Source organism: Furipterus horrens, unplaced genomic scaffold (genome assembly GCF_987537825.1).
Source record: "Furipterus horrens unplaced genomic scaffold, mFurHor1.1.pri manual_scaffold_3, whole genome shotgun sequence".
NCBI lineage: Eukaryota > Metazoa > Chordata > Mammalia > Chiroptera > Furipteridae > Furipterus > Furipterus horrens.
This window is the reverse complement of record NW_028327173.1, coordinates 100,751,284-100,773,970: the sequence shown is the minus strand read 5'-3', so window position 1 is coordinate 100,773,970 and position 22,687 is coordinate 100,751,284.

The window sequence follows — 22,687 nt, the reverse complement described above, 5'->3', positions numbered from 1 at the left end:
ATCCAATAGAATATATAGACCAGTCCTCTTTGAAAACACTGTATTTTCTGAGTTTCACAGTGAATTACCAAGAAACAAAGTAGGAAACAACTGTAACCGTGAAGTCACATATATTTCCTTTCGTGTGTCAGCTGAAGCACACTACCCAAAAGACTCTGGCCTTCTTGAAACCAGTGTTTGCTCTTTAGTCCATTGTATAAACTCGAAAGCTCACTGAAGCACACAGTGGAACAGAACAACAAGGGCACAGCAAGCTCATAATTCCATCTGTTGAAATCGTTTGAGAATATGTGTATGTTGGTTGGAATGTTCAGCGTCCATTGCTTCTGTCTGGTTGAGAACTGTTGCTGGCCTCTTTCGGAACACAGTTTTTGTGAGTCACCAAGTAAGGGAAACAGGAACGCTTTGAAAGGCATTCATGAGAAACTAGATAGCACCTAGTATCTTCAGTTCAAAGAGCTACATCTGTACTTCCAGTAGTGTATACTTTAGCCTTCACGGAAACAAGATATGTCCAGTTACCGCTTTCTCTGCTTCTGCCTTATGGCATTGTAACCGGTGACTATCTCACACAATGAACGCAATCACCACAAGGAGAGAGAGGAGAAAGCTCTAACTTCTGTTATAATTGCTAGAAATGTTCATGTTCTCTCCTGTTTCAAAGAATGTTCCTTTAGCCAATAGAAAGTACAGGCCAGTCCTCTTTGAAAACACAGTATTTTCTGAGTTTCACAGTGAATTACCAAGAAACAAAGTAGGAAACAACTGTAACCGTGAAGTCACATATATTTCCTTTCGTGTGTCAGCTGAAGCACACTACCCAAAAGACTCTGGCCTTCTTGGAACCAGTGTTTGCTCTTTAGTCCACTGTTTAAACTCGAAAGCTCACTGAAGCACACAATGGAACAGAACAACAAGGGCACAGCAAGCTCATAATTCCATCTGCTGAAATCGTTTGAGAATATGTGTATGTTGGTTGGAATGTTCAACGTACATTGCTTCTGTCTGGTTGAGAACTGTTGCTGGCCTCTTTCGGAACACAGTTTTTGTGAGTCACCAAGTAAGGGAAACAGGAACTCTTTGAAAGGCATTCTAGAGAAATAAGATAGCACCTAGTATCTTCAGTTCAAAGAGCTACATCTGTACTTCCAGTAGTGTATACTTTAGCCTTCACGGAAACAAGATATGTCCAGTTACCGCTTTCTCTGCTTCTGCCTTATGGCATTGTAACCGGTGACTATCTCACACAATGAACGCAATCACCACAAGGAGAGAGAGGAAAAAGCTCTAACTTCTGTTATAATTGCTAGAAATGTTCATGTTCTCTCCTGTTTCAAAGGATGATCCTTTATCCAATAGAATATATAGACCAGTCCTCTTTGAAAACACTGTATTTTCTGAGTTTCACAGTGAATTACCAAGAAACAAAGTAGGAAACAACTGTAACCGTGAAGTCACATATATTTCCTTTCGTGTGTCAGCTGAAGCACACTACCCAAAAGACTCTGGCCTTCTTGAAACCAGTGTTTGCTCTTTAGTCCATTGTTTAAACTCGAAAGCTCACTGAAGCACACAGTGGAACAGAACAACAAGGGCACAGCAAGCTCATAATTCCATCTGCTGAAATCGTTTGAGAATATGTGTATGTTGGTTGGAATGTTCAACGTACATTGCTTCTGTCTGGTTGAGAACTGTTGCTGGCCTCTTTCGGAACACAGTTTTTGTGAGTCACCAAGTAAGGGAAACAGGAACTCTTTGAAAGGCATTCTAGAGAAACAAGATAGCACCTAGTATCTTCAGTTCAAAGAGCTACATCTGTACTTCCAGTAGTGTATGCTTTAGCCTTCACGGAAACAAGATATGTCCAGTTACCGCTTTCTCTGCTTCTGCCTTATGGCATTGTAACCGGTGACTATCTCACACAATGAACGCAATCACCACAAGGAGAGAGAGGAGAAAGCTCTAACTTCTGTTATAATTGCTAGAAATGTTCATGTTCTCTCCTGTTTCAAAGAATGTTCCTTTAGCCAATAGAAAGTACAGGCCAGTCCTCTTTGAAAACACAGTATTTTCTGAGTTTCACAGTGAATTACCAAGAAACAAAGTAGGAAACAACTGTAACCGTGAAGTCACATATATTTCCTTTCGTGTGTCAGCTGAAGCACACTATCCAAAAGACTCTGGCCTTCTTGAAACCAGTGTTTGCTCTTTAGTCCATTGTATAAACTCGAAAGCTCACTGAAGCACACAGTGGAACAGAACAACAAGGGCACAGCAAGCTCATAATTCCATCTGTTGAAATCGTTTGAGAATATGTGTATGTTGGTTGGAATGTTCAGCGTACATTGCTTCTGTCTGGTTGAGAACTGTTGCTGGCCTCTTTCGGAACACAGTTTTTGTGAGTCACCAAGTAAGGGAAACAGGAACGCTTTGAAAGGCATTCATGAGAAACTAGATAGCACCTAGTATCTTCAGTTCAAAGAGCTACATCTGTACTTCCAGTAGTGTATGCTTTAGCCTTCACGGAAACAAGATATGTCCAGTTACCGCTTTCTCTGCTTCTGCCTTATGGCATTGTAACCGGTGACTATCTCACACAATGAACACAGTCACCACAAGGAGACAGAGGAGAAAGCTCTAACTTCTGTTATAATTGCTAGAAATGTTCATGTTCTCTCCTGTTTCAAAGAATGTTCCTTTAGCCAATAGAAAGTACAGGCCAGTCCTCTTTGAAAACACAGTATTTTCTGAGTTTCACAGTGAATTACCAAGAAACAAAGTAGGAAACAACTGTAACCGTGAAGTCACATATATTTCCTTTCGTGTGTCAGCTGAAGCACACTACCCAAAAGACTCTGGCCTTCTTGGAACCAGTGTTTGCTCTTTAGTCCACTGTTTAAACTCGAAAGCTCACTGAAGCACACAATGGAACAGAACAACAAGGGCACAGCAAGCTCATAATTCCATCTGCTGAAATCGTTTGAGAATATGTGTATGTTGGTTGGAATGTTCAACGTACATTGCTTCTGTCTGGTTGAGAACTGTTGCTGGCCTCTTTCGGAACACAGTTTTTGTGAGTCACCAAGTAAGGGAAACAGGAACTCTTTGAAAGGCATTCTAGAGAAATAAGATAGCACCTAGTATCTTCAGTTCAAAGAGCTACATCTGTACTTCCAGTAGTGTATGCTTTAGCCTTCACGGAAACAAGATATGTCCAGTTACCGCTTTTTCTGCTTCTGCCTTATGGCATTGTAACCGGTGACTATCTCACACAATGAACGCAATCACCACAAGGAGAGAGAGGAAAAAGCTCTAACTTCTGTTATAATTGCTAGAAATGTTCATGTTCTCTCCTGTTTCAAAGGATGATCCTTTATCCAATAGAATATATAGACCAGTCCTCTTTGAAAACACTGTATTTTCTGAGTTTCACAGTGAATTACCAAGAAACAAAGTAGGAAACAACTGTAACCGTGAAGTCACATATATTTCCTTTCGTGTGTCAGCTGAAGCACACTACCCAAAAGACTCTGGCCTTCTTGAAACCAGTGTTTGCTCTTTAGTCCATTGTATAAACTCGAAAGCTCACTGAAGCACACAGTGGAACAGAACAACAAGGGCACAGCAAGCTCATAATTCCATCTGTTGAAATCGTTTGAGAATATGTGTATGTTGGTTGGAATGTTCAGCGTCCATTGCTTCTGTCTGGTTGAGAACTGTTGCTGGCCTCTTTCGGAACACAGTTTTTGTGAGTCACCAAGTAAGGGAAACAGGAACGCTTTGAAAGGCATTCATGAGAAACTAGATAGCACCTAGTATCTTCAGTTCAAAGAGCTACATCTGTACTTCCAGTAGTGTATACTTTAGCCTTCACGGAAACAAGATATGTCCAGTTACCGCTTTCTCTGCTTCTGCCTTATGGCATTGTAACCGGTGACTATCTCACACAATGAACGCAATCACCACAAGGAGAGAGAGGAGAAAGCTCTAACTTCTGTTATAATTGCTAGAAATGTTCATGTTCTCTCCTGTTTCAAAGAATGTTCCTTTAGCCAATAGAAAGTACAGGCCAGTCCTCTTTGAAAACACAGTATTTTCTGAGTTTCACAGTGAATTACCAAGAAACAAAGTAGGAAACAACTGTAACCGTGAAGTCACATATATTTCCTTTCGTGTGTCAGCTGAAGCACACTACCCAAAAGACTCTGGCCTTCTTGGAACCAGTGTTTGCTCTTTAGTCCACTGTTTAAACTCGAAAGCTCACTGAAGCACACAATGGAACAGAACAACAAGGGCACAGCAAGCTCATAATTCCATCTGCTGAAATCGTTTGAGAATATGTGTCTGTTGGTTGGAATGTTCAACGTACATTGCTTCTGTCTGGTTGAGAACTGTTGCTGGCCTCTTTCGGAACACAGTTTTTGTGAGTCACCAAGTAAGGGAAACAGGAACTCTTTGAAAGGCATTCTAGAGAAATAAGATAGCACCTAGTATCTTCAGTTCAAAGAGCTACATCTGTACTTCCAGTAGTGTATACTTTAGCCTTCACGGAAACAAGATATGTCCAGTTACCGCTTTCTCTGCTTCTGCCTTATGGCATTGTAACCGGTGACTATCTCACACAATGAACGCAATCACCACAAGGAGAGAGAGGAAAAAGCTCTAACTTCTGTTATAATTGCTAGAAATGTTCATGTTCTCTCCTGTTTCAAAGGATGTTCCTTTAGCCAATAGAAAGTACAGGCCAGTCCTCTATGAAAACACAGTATTTTCTGAGTTTCACAGTGAATTACCAAGAAACAAAGTAGGAAACAACTGTAACCGTGAAGTCACATATATTTCCTTTCGTGTGTCAGCTGAAGCACACTACCCAAAAGACGCTGGCCTTCTTGAAAGCAGTGTTTGCTCTTTAGTCCATTGTTTAAACTCGAAAGCTCACTGAAGCACACAGTGGAACAGAACAACAAGGGCACAGCAAGCTCATAGTTCCATCTGTTGAAATCATTTCAGAATATGTGTATGTTGGTTGGAATGTTCAACGTACATTGCTTCTGTCTGGTTGAGAACTGTTGTTCGCCTCTTTGGGAACACAGTTTTTGTGAGTCACCAAGTAAGGGAAACAGGAACTCTTTGAAAGGCATTCTAGAGAAACAAGATAGCACCTAGTATCTTCAGTTCAAAGAGCTACATCTGTACTTCCAGTAGTGTATGCTTTAGCCTTCACGGAAACAAGATATGTCCAGTTACCGCTTTCTCTGCTTCTGCCTTATGGCATTGTAACCGGTGACTATCTCACACAATGAACGCAATCACCACAAGGAGAGAGAGGAAAAAGCTCTAACTTCTGTTATAATTGCTAGAAATGTTCATGTTCTCTCCTGTTTCAAAGAATGTTCCTTTAGCCAATAGAAAGTACAGGCCAGTCCTCTTTGAAAACACAGTATTTTCTGCGTTTAACAGTGAATTACCAAGAAACAAAGTAGGAAACAACTGTAACCGTGAAGTCACATATATTTCCTTTCGTGTGTCAGCTGAAGCACACTATCCAAAAGACTCTGGCCTTCTTGAAACCAGTGTTTGATCTTTAGTCCATTGTATAAACTCGAAAGCTCACTGAAGCACACAGTGGAACAGAAAAACAAGGGCACAGCAAGCTCATAGTTCCATCTGTTGAAATCATTTGAGAATATGTGTATGTTGGTTGGAATGTTCAACGTACATTGCTTCTGTCTGGTTGAGAACTGTTGTTCGCCTCTTTGGGAACACAGTTTTTGTGAGTCACCAATAAGGGAAACAGGAACTCTTTGAAAGGCATTCATGAGAAACTAGATAGCACCTAGTATCTTCAGTTCAAAGAGCTACATCTGTACTTCCAGTAGTGTATGCTTTAGCCTTCACGGAAACAAGATATGTCCAGTTACCGCTTTCTCTGCGTCTGCCTTATGGCATTGTAACCGGTCACTATCTCACATAATGAACGCAATCACCACAAGGAGAGAGAGGAGAAAGCTCTAACTTCTGTTATAATTGCTAGAAATGTTCATGTTCTCTCCTGTTTCAAAGTATGATCCTTTAGCCAATAGAAAGTACAGGCCAGTCCTCTTTGAAAACACAGTATTTTCTGAGTTTCACAGTGAATTACCAAGAAACAAAGTAGGAAACAACTGTAACCGTGAAGTCACATATATTTCCTTTCGTGTGTCAGCTGAAGCACACTACCCAAAAGACTCTGGCCTTCTTGAAACCAGTGTTTGCTCTTTAGTCCATTGTTTAAACTCGAAAGCTCACTGAAGCACACAGTGGAACAGAACAACAAGGGCACAGCAAGCTCATAATTCCATCTGCTGAAATCGTTTGAGAATATGTGTATGTTGGTTGGAATGTTCAACGTACATTGCTTCTGTCTGGTTGAGAACTGTTGCTGGCCTCTTTCGGAACACAGTTTTTGTGAGTCACCAAGTAAGGGAAACAGGAACTCTTTGAAAGGCATTCTAGAGAAACAAGATAGCACCTAGTATCTTCAGTTCAAAGAGCTACATCTGTACTTCCAGTAGTGTATGCTTTAGCCTTCACGGAAACAAGATATGTCCAGTTACCGCTTTCTCTGCTTCTGCCTTATGGCATTGTAACCGGTGACTATCTCACACAATGAACGCAATCACCACAAGGAGAGAGAGGAAAAAGCTCTAACTTCTGTTATAATTGCTAGAAATGTTCATGTTCTCTCCTGTTTCAAAGAATGTTCCTTTAGCCAATAGAAAGTACAGGCCAGTCCTCTTTGAAAACACTGTATTTTCTGAGTTTCACAGTGAATTACCAAGAAACAAAGTAGGAAACAACTGTAACCGTGAAGTCACATATATTTCCTTTCATGTGTCAGCTGAAGCACACTACCCAAAAGACTCTGGCCTTCTTGAAACCAGTGTTTGCTCTTTAGTCCATTGAATAAACTCGAAAGCTCACTGAAGCACACAGTGGAACAGAACAACAAGGGCACAGCAAGCTCATAATTCCATCTGCTGAAATCGTTTGAGAATATGTGTATGTTGGTTGGAATGTTCAACGTACATTGCTTCTGTCTGGTTGAGAACTGTTGCTGGCCTCTTTCGGAACACAGTTTTTGTGAGTCACCAAGTAAGGGAAACAGGAACGCTTTGAAAGGCATTCATGAGAAACTAGATAGCACCTAGTATCTTCAGTTCAAAGAGCTACATCTGTACTTCCAGTAGTGTATGCTTTAGCCTTCACGGAAACAAGATATGTCCAGTTACCGCTTTCTCTGCTTCTGCCTTATGGCATTGTAACCGGTGACTATCTCACACAATGAACGCAATCACCACAAGGAGAGAGAGGAAAAAGCTCTAACTTCTGTTATAATTGCTAGAAATGTTCATGTTCTCTCCTGTTTCAAAGAATGTTCCTTTAGCCAATAGAAAGTACAGGCCAGTCCTCTTTGAAAACACAGTATTTTCTGAGTTTCACAGTGAATTACCAAGAAACAAAGTAGGAAACAACTGTAACCGTGAAGTCACATATATTTCCTTTCGTGTGTCAGCTGAAGCACACTACCCAAAAGACTCTGGCCTTCTTGGAACCAGTGTTTGCTCTTTAGTCCACTGTTCAAACTCGAAAGCTCACTGAAGCACACAATGGAACAGAACAACAAGGGCACAGCAAGCTCATAATTCCATCTGCTGAAATCGTTTGAGAATATGTGTATGTTGGTTGGAATGTTCAACGTACATTGCTTCTGTCTGGTTGAGAACTGTTGCTGGCCTCTTTCGGAACACAGTTTTTGTGAGTCACCAAGTAAGGGAAACAGGAACTCTTTGAAAGGCATTCTAGAGAAACAAGATAGCACCTAGTATCTTCAGTTCAAAGAGCTACATCTGTACTTCCAGTAGTGTATACTTTAGCCTTCACGGAAACAAGATATGTACAGTTACCGCTTTTTCTGCTTCTGCCTTATGGCATTGTAACCGGTGACTATCTCACACAATGAACGCAATCACCACAAGGAGAGAGAGGAAAAAGCTCTAACTTCTGTTATAATTGCTAGAAATGTTCATGTTCTCTCCTGTTTCAAAGGATGATCCTTTATCCAATAGAATATATAGACCAGTCCTCTTTGAAAACACTGTATTTTCTGAGTTTCACAGTGAATTACCAAGAAACAAAGTAGGAAACAACTGTAACCGTGAAGTCACATATATTTCCTTTCGTGTGTCAGCTGAAGCACACTACCCAAAAGACTCTGGCCTTCTTGAAACCAGTGTTTGCTCTTTAGTCCATTGTTTAAACTCGAAAGCTCACTGAAGCACACAGTGGAACAGAACAACAAGGGCACAGCAAGCTCATAATTCCATCTGCTGAAATCGTTTGAGAATATGTGTATGTTGGTTGGAATGTTCAACGTACATTGCTTCTGTCTGGTTGAGAACTGTTGCTGGCCTCTTTCGGAACACAGTTTTTGTGAGTCACCAAGTAAGGGAAACAGGAACTCTTTGAAAGGCATTCTAGAGAAACAAGATAGCACCTAGTATCTTCAGTTCAAAGAGCTACATCTGTACTTCCAGTAGTGTATGCTTTAGCCTTCACGGAAACAAGATATGTCCAGTTACCGCTTTCTCTGCTTCTGCCTTATGGCATTGTAACCGGTGACTATCTCACACAATGAACGCAATCACCACAAGGAGAGAGAGGAGAAAGCTCTAACTTCTGTTATAATTGCTAGAAATGTTCATGTTCTCTCCTGTTTCAAAGAATGTTCCTTTAGCCAATAGAAAGTACAGGCCAGTCCTCTTTGAAAACACAGTATTTTCTGAGTTTCACAGTGAATTACCAAGAAACAAAGTAGGAAACAACTGTAACCGTGAAGTCACATATATTTCCTTTCGTGTGTCAGCTGAAGCACACTATCCAAAAGACTCTGGCCTTCTTGAAACCAGTGTTTGCTCTTTAGTCCATTGTATAAACTCGAAAGCTCACTGAAGCACACAGTGGAACAGAACAACAAGGGCACAGCAAGCTCATAATTCCATCTGTTGAAATCGTTTGAGAATATGTGTATGTTGGTTGGAATGTTCAGCGTACATTGCTTCTGTCTGGTTGAGAACTGTTGCTGGCCTCTTTCGGAACACAGTTTTTGTGAGTCACCAAGTAAGGGAAACAGGAACGCTTTGAAAGGCATTCATGAGAAACTAGATAGCACCTAGTATCTTCAGTTCAAAGAGCTACATCTGTACTTCCAGTAGTGTATGCTTTAGCCTTCACGGAAACAAGATATGTCCAGTTACCGCTTTCTCTGCTTCTGCCTTATGGCATTGTAACCGGTGACTATCTCACACAATGAACACAATCACCACAAGGAGAGAGAGGAGAAAGCTCTAACTTCTGTTATAATTTCTAGAAATGTTCATGTTCTCTCCTGTTTCAAAGAATGTTCCTTTAGCCAATAGAAAGTACAGGCCAGTCCTCTTTGAAAACACAGTATTTTCTGAGTTTCACAGTGAATTACCAAGAAACAAAGTAGGAAACAACTGTAACCGTGAAGTCACATATATTTCCTTTCGTGTGTCAGCTGAAGCACACTACCCAAAAGACTCTGGCCTTCTTGGAACCAGTGTTTGCTCTTTAGTCCACTGTTTAAACTCGAAAGCTCACTGAAGCACACAATGGAACAGAACAACAAGGGCACAGCAAGCTCATAATTCCATCTGCTGAAATCGTTTGAGAATATGTGTATGTTGGTTGGAATGTTCAACGTACATTGCTTCTGTCTGGTTGAGAACTGTTGCTGGCCTCTTTCGGAACACAGTTTTTGTGAGTCACCAAGTAAGGGAAACAGGAACTCTTTGAAAGGCATTCTAGAGAAATAAGATAGCACCTAGTATCTTCAGTTCAAAGAGCTACATCTGTACTTCCAGTAGTGTATGCTTTAGCCTTCACGGAAACAAGATATGTCCAGTTACCGCTTTTTCTGCTTCTGCCTTATGGCATTGTAACCGGTGACTATCTCACACAATGAACGCAATCACCACAAGGAGAGAGAGGAAAAAGCTCTAACTTCTGTTATAATTGCTAGAAATGTTCATGTTCTCTCCTGTTTCAAAGGATGATCCTTTATCCAATAGAATATATAGACCAGTCCTCTTTGAAAACACTGTATTTTCTGAGTTTCACAGTGAATTACCAAGAAACAAAGTAGGAAACAACTGTAACCGTGAAGTCACATATATTTCCTTTCGTGTGTCAGCTGAAGCACACTACCCAAAAGACTCTGGCCTTCTTGAAACCAGTGTTTGCTCTTTAGTCCATTGTATAAACTCGAAAGCTCACTGAAGCACACAGTGGAACAGAACAACAAGGGCACAGCAAGCTCATAATTCCATCTGTTGAAATCGTTTGAGAATATGTGTATGTTGGTTGGAATGTTCAGCGTCCATTGCTTCTGTCTGGTTGAGAACTGTTGCTGGCCTCTTTCGGAACACAGTTTTTGTGAGTCACCAAGTAAGGGAAACAGGAACGCTTTGAAAGGCATTCATGAGAAACTAGATAGCACCTAGTATCTTCAGTTCAAAGAGCTACATCTGTACTTCCAGTAGTGTATACTTTAGCCTTCACGGAAACAAGATATGTCCAGTTACCGCTTTCTCTGCTTCTGCCTTATGGCATTGTAACCGGTGACTATCTCACACAATGAACGCAATCACCACAAGGAGAGAGAGGAGAAAGCTCTAACTTCTGTTATAATTGCTAGAAATGTTCATGTTCTCTCCTGTTTCAAAGAATGTTCCTTTAGCCAATAGAAAGTACAGGCCAGTCCTCTTTGAAAACACAGTATTTTCTGAGTTTCACAGTGAATTACCAAGAAACAAAGTAGGAAACAACTGTAACCGTGAAGTCACATATATTTCCTTTCGTGTGTCAGCTGAAGCACACTACCCAAAAGACTCTGGCCTTCTTGGAACCAGTGTTTGCTCTTTAGTCCACTGTTTAAACTCGAAAGCTCACTGAAGCACACAATGGAACAGAACAACAAGGGCACAGCAAGCTCATAATTCCATCTGCTGAAATCGTTTGAGAATATGTGTATGTTGGTTGGAATGTTCAACGTACATTGCTTCTGTCTGGTTGAGAACTGTTGCTGGCCTCTTTCGGAACACAGTTTTTGTGAGTCACCAAGTAAGGGAAACAGGAACTCTTTGAAAGGCATTCTAGAGAAATAAGATAGCACCTAGTATCTTCAGTTCAAAGAGCTACATCTGTACTTCCAGTAGTGTATACTTTAGCCTTCACGGAAACAAGATATGTACAGTTACCGCTTTTTCTGCTTCTGCCTTATGGCATTGTAACCGGTGACTATCTCACACAATGAACGCAATCACCACAAGGAGAGAGAGGAAAAAGCTCTAACTTCTGTTATAATTGCTAGAAATGTTCATGTTCTCTCCTGTTTCAAAGGATGATCCTTTATCCAATAGAATATATAGACCAGTCCTCTTTGAAAACACTGTATTTTCTGAGTTTCACAGTGAATTACCAAGAAACAAAGTAGGAAACAACTGTAACCGTGAAGTCACATATATTTCCTTTCGTGTGTCAGCTGAAGCACACTACCCAAAAGACTCTGGCCTTCTTGGAACCAGTGTTTGCTCTTTAGTCCACTGTTTAAACTCGAAAGCTCACTGAAGCACACAATGGAACAGAACAACAAGGGCACAGCAAGCTCATAATTCCATCTGCTGAAATCGTTTGAGAATATGTGTATGTTGGTTGGAATGTTCAACGTACATTGCTTCTGTCTGGTTGAGAACTGTTGCTGGCCTCTTTCGGAACACAGTTTTTGTGAGTCACCAAGTAAGGGAAACAGGAACTCTTTGAAAGGCATTCTAGAGAAATAAGATAGCACCTAGTATCTTCAGTTCAAAGAGCTACATCTGTACTTCCAGTAGTGTATACTTTAGCCTTCACGGAAACAAGATATGTACAGTTACCGCTTTTTCTGCTTCTGCCTTATGGCATTGTAACCGGTGACTATCTCACACAATGAACGCAATCACCACAAGGAGAGAGAGGAAAAAGCTCTAACTTCTGTTATAATTGCTAGAAATGTTCATGTTCTCTCCTGTTTCAAAGGATGATCCTTTATCCAATAGAATATATAGACCAGTCCTCTTTGAAAACACTGTATTTTCTGAGTTTCACAGTGAATTACCAAGAAACAAAGTAGGAAACAACTGTAACCGTGAAGTCACATATATTTCCTTTCGTGTGTCAGCTGAAGCACACTACCCAAAAGACTCTGGCCTTCTTGAAACCAGTGTTTGCTCTTTAGTCCATTGTATAAACTCGAAAGCTCACTGAAGCACACAGTGGAACAGAACAACAAGGGCACAGCAAGCTCATAATTCCATCTGTTGAAATCGTTTGAGAATATGTGTATGTTGGTTGGAATGTTCAGCGTACATTGCTTCTGTCTGGTTGAGAACTGTTGCTGGCCTCTTTCGGAACACAGTTTTTGTGAGTCACCAAGTAAGGGAAACAGGAACGCTTTGAAAGGCATTCATGAGAAACTAGATAGCACCTAGTATCTTCAGTTCAAAGAGCTACATCTGTACTTCCAGTAGTGTATACTTTAGTCTTCACGGAAACAAGATATGTCCAGTTACCGCTTTCTCTGCTTCTGCCTTATGGCATTGTAACCGGTGACTATCTCACACAATGAACGCAATCACCACAAGGAGAGAGAGGAGAAAGCTCTAACTTCTGTTATAATTGCTAGAAATGTTCATGTTCTCTCCTGTTTCAAAGAATGTTCCTTTAGCCAATAGAAAGTACAGGCCAGTCCTCTTTGAAAACACAGTATTTTCTGAGTTTCACAGTGAATTACCAAGAAACAAAGTAGGAAACAACTGTAACCGTGAAGTCACATATATTTCCTTTCGTGTGTCAGCTGAAGCACACTACCCAAAAGACTCTGGCCTTCTTGGAACCAGTGTTTGCTCTTTAGTCCACTGTTTAAACTCGAAAGCTCACTGAAGCACACAATGGAACAGAACAACAAGGGCACAGCAAGCTCATAATTCCATCTGTTGAAATCGTTTGAGAATATGTGTATGTTGGTTGGAATGTTCAGCGTACATTGCTTCTGTCTGGTTGAGAACTGTTGCTGGCCTCTTTCGGAACACAGTTTTTGTGAGTCACCAAGTAAGGGAAACAGGAACGCTTTGAAAGGCATTCATGAGAAACTAGATAGCACCTAGTATCTTCAGTTCAAAGAGCTACATCTGTACTTCCAGTAGTGTATGCTTTAGCCTTCACGGAAACAAGATATGTCCAGTTACCGCTTTCTCTGCTTCTGCCTTATGGCATTGTAACCGGTGACTATCTCACACAATGAACACAATCACCACAAGGAGACAGAGGAGAAAGCTCTAACTTCTGTTATAATTTCTAGAAATGTTCATGTTCTCTCCTGTTTCAAAGAATGTTCCTTTAGCCAATAGAAAGTACAGGCCAGTCCTCTTTGAAAACACAGTATTTTCTGAGTTTCACAGTGAATTACCAAGAAACAAAGTAGGAAACAACTGTAACCGTGAAGTCACATATATTTCCTTTCGTGTGTCAGCTGAAGCACACTACCCAAAAGACTCTGGCCTTCTTGGAACCAGTGTTTGCTCTTTAGTCCACTGTTTAAACTCGAAAGCTCACTGAAGCACACAATGGAACAGAACAACAAGGGCACAGCAAGCTCATAATTCCATCTGCTGAAATCGTTTGAGAATATGTGTATGTTGGTTGGAATGTTCAACGTACATTGCTTCTGTCTGGTTGAGAACTGTTGCTGGCCTCTTTCGGAACACAGTTTTTGTGAGTCACCAAGTAAGGGAAACAGGAACTCTTTGAAAGGCATTCTAGAGAAATAAGATAGCACCTAGTATCTTCAGTTCAAAGAGCTACATCTGTACTTCCAGTAGTGTATGCTTTAGCCTTCACGGAAACAAGATATGTCCAGTTACCGCTTTTTCTGCTTCTGCCTTATGGCATTGTAACCGGTGACTATCTCACACAATGAACGCAATCACCACAAGGAGAGAGAGGAAAAAGCTCTAACTTCTGTTATAATTGCTAGAAATGTTCATGTTCTCTCCTGTTTCAAAGGATGATCCTTTATCCAATAGAATATATAGACCAGTCCTCTTTGAAAACACTGTATTTTCTGAGTTTCACAGTGAATTACCAAGAAACAAAGTAGGAAACAACTGTAACCGTGAAGTCACATATATTTCCTTTCGTGTGTCAGCTGAAGCACACTACCCAAAAGACTCTGGCCTTCTTGAAACCAGTGTTTGCTCTTTAGTCCATTGTATAAACTCGAAAGCTCACTGAAGCACACAGTGGAACAGAACAACAAGGGCACAGCAAGCTCATAATTCCATCTGTTGAAATCGTTTGAGAATATGTGTATGTTGGTTGGAATGTTCAGCGTCCATTGCTTCTGTCTGGTTGAGAACTGTTGCTGGCCTCTTTCGGAACACAGTTTTTGTGAGTCACCAAGTAAGGGAAACAGGAACGCTTTGAAAGGCATTCATGAGAAACTAGATAGCACCTAGTATCTTCAGTTCAAAGAGCTACATCTGTACTTCCAGTAGTGTATACTTTAGCCTTCACGGAAACAAGATATGTCCAGTTACCGCTTTCTCTGCTTCTGCCTTATGGCATTGTAACCGGTGACTATCTCACACAATGAACGCAATCACCACAAGGAGAGAGAGGAGAAAGCTCTAACTTCTGTTATAATTGCTAGAAATGTTCATGTTCTCTCCTGTTTCAAAGAATGTTCCTTTAGCCAATAGAAAGTACAGGCCAGTCCTCTTTGAAAACACAGTATTTTCTGAGTTTCACAGTGAATTACCAAGAAACAAAGTAGGAAACAACTGTAACCGTGAAGTCACATATATTTCCTTTCGTGTGTCAGCTGAAGCACACTACCCAAAAGACTCTGGCCTTCTTGGAACCAGTGTTTGCTCTTTAGTCCACTGTTTAAACTCGAAAGCTCACTGAAGCACACAATGGAACAGAACAACAAGGGCACAGCAAGCTCATAATTCCATCTGCTGAAATCGTTTGAGAATATGTGTATGTTGGTTGGAATGTTCAACGTACATTGCTTCTGTCTGGTTGAGAACTGTTGCTGGCCTCTTTCGGAACACAGTTTTTGTGAGTCACCAAGTAAGGGAAACAGGAACTCTTTGAAAGGCATTCTAGAGAAATAAGATAGCACCTAGTATCTTCAGTTCAAAGAGCTACATCTGTACTTCCAGTAGTGTATACTTTAGCCTTCACGGAAACAAGATATGTACAGTTACCGCTTTTTCTGCTTCTGCCTTATGGCATTGTAACCGGTGACTATCTCACACAATGAACGCAATCACCACAAGGAGAGAGAGGAAAAAGCTCTAACTTCTGTTATAATTGCTAGAAATGTTCATGTTCTCTCCTGTTTCAAAGGATGATCCTTTATCCAATAGAATATATAGACCAGTCCTCTTTGAAAACACTGTATTTTCTGAGTTTCACAGTGAATTACCAAGAAACAAAGTAGGAAACAACTGTAACCGTGAAGTCACATATATTTCCTTTCGTGTGTCAGCTGAAGCACACTACCCAAAAGACTCTGGCCTTCTTGGAACCAGTGTTTGCTCTTTAGTCCACTGTTTAAACTCGAAAGCTCACTGAAGCACACAATGGAACAGAACAACAAGGGCACAGCAAGCTCATAATTCCATCTGCTGAAATCGTTTGAGAATATGTGTATGTTGGTTGGAATGTTCAACGTACATTGCTTCTGTCTGGTTGAGAACTGTTGCTGGCCTCTTTCGGAACACAGTTTTTGTGAGTCACCAAGTAAGGGAAACAGGAACTCTTTGAAAGGCATTCTAGAGAAATAAGATAGCACCTAGTATCTTCAGTTCAAAGAGCTACATCTGTACTTCCAGTAGTGTATACTTTAGCCTTCACGGAAACAAGATATGTACAGTTACCGCTTTTTCTGCTTCTGCCTTATGGCATTGTAACCGGTGACTATCTCACACAATGAACGCAATCACCACAAGGAGAGAGAGGAAAAAGCTCTAACTTCTGTTATAATTGCTAGAAATGTTCATGTTCTCTCCTGTTTCAAAGGATGATCCTTTATCCAATAGAATATATAGACCAGTCCTCTTTGAAAACACTGTATTTTCTGAGTTTCACAGTGAATTACCAAGAAACAAAGTAGGAAACAACTGTAACCGTGAAGTCACATATATTTCCTTTCGTGTGTCAGCTGAAGCACACTACCCAAAAGACTCTGGCCTTCTTGAAACCAGTGTTTGCTCTTTAGTCCATTGTATAAACTCGAAAGCTCACTGAAGCACACAGTGGAACAGAACAACAAGGGCACAGCAAGCTCATAATTCCATCTGTTGAAATCGTTTGAGAATATGTGTATGTTGGTTGGAATGTTCAGCGTACATTGCTTCTGTCTGGTTGAGAACTGTTGCTGGCCTCTTTCGGAACACAGTTTTTGTGAGTCACCAAGTAAGGGAAACAGGAACGCTTTGAAAGGCATTCATGAGAAACTAGATAGCACCTAGTATCTTCAGTTCAAAGAGCTACATCTGTACTTCCAGTAGTGTATACTTTAGCCTTCACGGAAACAAGATATGTCCAGTTACCGCTTTCTCTGCTTCTGCCTTATGGCATTGTAACCGGTGACTATCTCACACAATGAACGCAATCACCACAAGGAGAGAGAGGAGAAAGCTCTAACTTCTGTTATAATTGCTAGAAATGTTCATGTTCTCTCCTGTTTCAAAGAATGTTCCTTTAGCCAATAGAAAGTACAGGCCAGTCCTCTTTGAAAACACAGTATTTTCTGAGTTTCACAGTGAATTACCAAGAAACAAAGTAGGAAACAACTGTAACCGTGAAGTCACATATATTTCCTTTCGTGTGTCAGCTGAAGCACACTACCCAAAAGACTCTGGCCTTCTTGGAACCAGTGTTTGCTCTTTAGTCCACTGTTTAAACTCGAAAGCTCACTGAAGCACACAATGGAACAGAACAACAAGGGCACAGCAAGCTCATAATTCCATCTGCTGAAATCGTTTGAGAATATGTGTATGTTGGTTGGAATGTTCAACGTACATTGCTTCTGTCTGGTTGAGAACTGTTGCTGGCCTCTTTCGGAACACAGTTTTTGTGAGTCACCAAGTAAGGGAAACAGGAACTCTTTGAAAGGCATTCTAGAGAAATAAGATAGCACCTAGTATCTTCAGTTCAAAGAGCTACATCTGTACTTCCAGTAGTGTATGCTTTAGCCTTCACGGAAACAAGATATGTCCAGTTACCGCTTTCTCTGCTTCTGCCTTATGGCATTGTAACCGGTGACTATCTCACACAATGAACGCAATCACCACAAGGAGAGAGAGGAAAAAGCTCTAACTTCTGTTATAATTGCTAGAAATGTTCATGTTCTCTCCTGTTTCAAAGAATGTTCCTTTAGCCAATAGAAAGTACAGGCCAGTCCTCTTTGAAAACACAGTATTTTCTGAGTTTCACAGTGAATTACCAAGAAACAAAGTAGGAAACAACTGTAACCGTGAAGTCACATATATTTCCTTTCGTGTGTCAGCTGAAGCACACTACCCAAAAGACTCTGGCCTTCTTGGAACCAGTGTTTGCTCTTTAGTCCACTGTTCAAACTCGAAAGCTCACTGAAGCACACAATGGAACAGAACAACAAGGGCACAGCAAGCTCATAATTCCATCTGCTGAAATCGTTTGAGAATATGTGTATGTTGGTTGGAATGTTCAACGTACATTGCTTCTGTCTGGTTGAGAACTGTTGCTGGCCTCTTTCGGAACACAGTTTTTGTGAGTCACCAAGTAAGGGAAACAGGAACTCTTTGAAAGGCATTCTAGAGAAACAAGATAGCACCTAGTATCTTCAGTTCAAAGAGCTACATCTGTACTTCCAGTAGTGTATACTTTAGCCTTCACGGAAACAAGAGATGTACAGTTACCGCTTTTTCTGCTTCTGCCTTATGGCATTGTAACCGGTGACTATCTCACACAATGAACGCAATCACCACAAGGAGAGAGAGGAAAAAGCTCTAACTTCTGTTATAATTGCTAGAAATGTTCATGTTCTCTCCTGTTTCAAAGGATGATCCTTTATCCAATAGAATATATAGACCAGTCCTCTTTGAAAACACTGTATTTTCTGAGTTTCACAGTGAATTACCAAGAAACAAAGTAGGAAACAACTGTAACCGTGAAGTCACATATATTTCCTTTCATGTGTCAGCTGAAGCACACTACCCAAAAGACTCTGGCCTTCTTGAAACCAGTGTTTGCTCTTTAGTCCATTGTTTAAACTCGAAAGCTCACTGAAGCACACAGTGGAACAGAACAACAAGGGCACAGCAAGCTCATAATTCCATCTGCTGAAATCGTTTGAGAATATGTGTATGTTGGTTGGAATGTTCAACGTACATTGCTTCTGTCTGGTTGAGAACTGTTGCTGGCCTCTTTCGGAACACAGTTTTTGTGAGTCACCAAGTAAGGGAAACAGGAACTCTTTGAAAGGCATTCTAGAGAAACAAGATAGCACCTAGTATCTTCAGTTCAAAGAGCTACATCTGTACTTCCAGTAGTGTATGCTTTAGCCTTCACGGAAACAAGATATGTCCAGTTACCGCTTTCTCTGCTTCTGCCTTATGGCATTGTAACCGGTGACTATCTCACACAATGAACGCAATCACCACAAGGAGAGAGAGGAGAAAGCTCTAACTTCTGTTATAATTGCTAGAAATGTTCATGTTCTCTCCTGTTTCAAAGAATGTTCCTTTAGCCAATAGAAAGTACAGGCCAGTCCTCTTTGAAAACACAGTATTTTCTGAGTTTCACAGTGAATTACCAAGAAACAAAGTAGGAAACAACTGTAACCGTGAAGTCACATATATTTCCTTTCGTGTGTCAGCTGAAGCACACTATCCAAAAGACTCTGGCCTTCTTGAAACCAGTGTTTGCTCTTTAGTCCATTGTATAAACTCGAAAGCTCACTGAAGCACACAGTGGAACAGAACAACAAGGGCACAGCAAGCTCATAATTCCATCTGTTGAAATCGTTTGAGAATATGTGTATGTTGGTTGGAATGTTCAGCGTACATTGCTTCTGTCTGGTTGAGAACTGTTGCTGGCCTCTTTCGGAACACAGTTTTTGTGAGTCACCAAGTAAGGGAAACAGGAACGCTTTGAAAGGCATTCATGAGAAACTAGATAGCACCTAGTATCTTCAGTTCAAAGAGCTACATCTGTACTTCCAGTAGTGTATGCTTTAGCCTTCACGGAAACAAGATATGTCCAGTTACCGCTTTCTCTGCTTCTGCCTTATGGCATTGTAACCGGTGACTATCTCACACAATGAACACAATCACCACAAGGAGAGAGAGGAAAAAGCTCTAACTTCTGTTATAATTGCTAGAAATGTTCATGTTCTCTCCTGTTTCAAAGGATGATCCTTTATCCAATAGAATATATAGACCAGTCCTCTTTGAAAACACTGTATTTTCTGAGTTTCACAGTGAATTACCAAGAAACAAAGTAGGAAACAACTGTAACCGTGAAGTCACATATATTTCCTTTCGTGTGTCAGCTGAAGCACACTACCCAAAAGACTCTGGCCTTCTTGAAACCAGTGTTTGCTCTTTAGTCCATTGTATAAACTCGAAAGCTCACTGAAGCACACAATGGAACAGAACAACAAGGGCACAGCAAGCTCATAATTCCATCTGCTGAAATCGTTTGAGAATATGTGTATGTTGGTTGGAATGTTCAACGTACATTGCTTCTGTCTGGTTGAGAACTGTTGCTGGCCTCTTTCGGAACACAGTTTTTGTGAGTCACCAAGTAAGGGAAACAGGAACTCTTTGAAAGGCATTCTAGAGAAATAAGATAGCACCTAGTATCTTCAGTTCAAAGAGCTACATCTGTACTTCCAGTAGTGTATGCTTTAGCCTTCACGGAAACAAGATATGTCCAGTTACCGCTTTCTCTGCTTCTGCCTTATGGCATTGTAACCGGTGACTATCTCACACAATGAACGCAATCACCACAAGGAGAGAGAGGAAAAAGCTCTAACTTCTGTTATAATTGCTAGAAATGTTCATGTTCTCTCCTGTTTCAAAGGATGATCCTTTATCCAATAGAATATATAGACCAGTCCTCTTTGAAAACACTGTATTTTCTGAGTTTCACAGTGAATTACCAAGAAACAAAGTAGGAAACAACTGTAACCGTGAAGTCACATATATTTCCTTTCGTGTGTCAGCTGAAGCACACTACCCAAAAGACTCTGGCCTTCTTGAAACCAGTGTTTGCTCTTTAGTCCATTGTATAAACTCGAAAGCTCACTGAAGCACACAGTGGAACAGAACAACAAGGGCACAGCAAGCTCATAATTCCATCTGTTGAAATCGTTTGAGAATATGTGTATGTTGGTTGGAATGTTCAGCGTACATTGCTTCTGTCTGGTTGAGAACTGTTGCTGGCCTCTTTCGGAACACAGTTTTTGTGAGTCACCAAGTAAGGGAAACAGGAACGCTTTGAAAGGCATTCATGAGAAACTAGATAGCACCTAGTATCTTCAGTTCAAAGAGCTACATCTGTACTTCCAGTAGTGTATGCTTTAGCCTTCACGGAAACAAGATATGTCCAGTTACCGCTTTTTCTGCTTCTGCCTTATGGCATTGTAACCGGTGACTATCTCACACAATGAACGCAATCACCACAAGGAGAGAGAGGAAAAAGCTCTAACTTCTGTTATAATTGCTAGAAATGTTCATGTTCTCTCCTGTTTCAAAGAATGTTCCTTTAGCCAATAGAAAGTACAGGCCAGTCCTCTTTGAAAACACAGTATTTTCTGAGTTTCACAGTGAATTACCAAGAAACAAAGTAGGAAACAACTGTAACCGTGAAGTCACATATATTTCCTTTCGTGTGTCAGCTGAAGCACACTACCCAAAAGACTCTGGCCTTCTTGGAACCAGTGTTTGCTCTTTAGTCCACTGTTTAAACTCGAAAGCTCACTGAAGCACACAATGGAACAGAACAACAAGGGCACAGCAAGCTCATAATTCCATCTGCTGAAATCGTTTGAGAATATGTGTATGTTGGTTGGAATGTTCAACGTACATTGCTTCTGTCTGGTTGAGAACTGTTGCTGGCCTCTTTCGGAACACAGTTTTTGTGAGTCACCAAGTAAGGGAAACAGGAACTCTTTGAAAGGCATTCTAGAGAAATAAGATAGCACCTAGTATCTTCAGTTCAAAGAGCTACATCTGTACTTCCAGTAGTGTATACTTTAGCCTTCACGGAAACAAGATATGTACAGTTACCGCTTTTTCTGCTTCTGCCTTATGGCATTGTAACCGGTGACTATCTCACACAATGAACGCAATCACCACAAGGAGAGAGAGGAAAAAGCTCTAACTTCTGTTATAATTGCTAGAAATGTTCATGTTCTCTCCTGTTTCAAAGGATGATCCTTTATCCAATAGAATATATAGACCAGTCCTCTTTGAAAACACTGTATTTTCTGAGTTTCACAGTGAATTACCAAGAAACAAAGTAGGAAACAACTGTAACCGTGAAGTCACATATATTTCCTTTCGTGTGTCAGCTGAAGCACACTACCCAAAAGACTCTGGCCTTCTTGGAACCAGTGTTTGCTCTTTAGTCCACTGTTTAAACTCGAAAGCTCACTGAAGCACACAATGGAACAGAACAACAAGGGCACAGCAAGCTCATAATTCCATCTGCTGAAATCGTTTGAGAATATGTGTATGTTGGTTGGAATGTTCAACGTACATTGCTTCTGTCTGGTTGAGAACTGTTGCTGGCCTCTTTCGGAACACAGTTTTTGTGAGTCACCAAGTAAGGGAAACAGGAACTCTTTGAAAGGCATTCTAGAGAAATAAGATAGCACCTAGTATCTTCAGTTCAAAGAGCTACATCTGTACTTCCAGTAGTGTATACTTTAGCCTTCACGGAAACAAGATATGTACAGTTACCGCTTTTTCTGCTTCTGCCTTATGGCATTGTAACCGGTGACTATCTCACACAATGAACGCAATCACCACAAGGAGAGAGAGGAAAAAGCTCTAACTTCTGTTATAATTGCTAGAAATGTTCATGTTCTCTCCTGTTTCAAAGGATGATCCTTTATCCAATAGAATATATAGACCAGTCCTCTTTGAAAACACTGTATTTTCTGAGTTTCACAGTGAATTACCAAGAAACAAAGTAGGAAACAACTGTAACCGTGAAGTCACATATATTTCCTTTCGTGTGTCAGCTGAAGCACACTACCCAAAAGACTCTGGCCTTCTTGAAACCAGTGTTTGCTCTTTAGTCCATTGTATAAACTCGAAAGCTCACTGAAGCACACAGTGGAACAGAACAACAAGGGCACAGCAAGCTCATAATTCCATCTGTTGAAATCGTTTGAGAATATGTGTATGTTGGTTGGAATGTTCAGCGTACATTGCTTCTGTCTGGTTGAGAACTGTTGCTGGCCTCTTTCGGAACACAGTTTTTGTGAGTCACCAAGTAAGGGAAACAGGAACGCTTTGAAAGG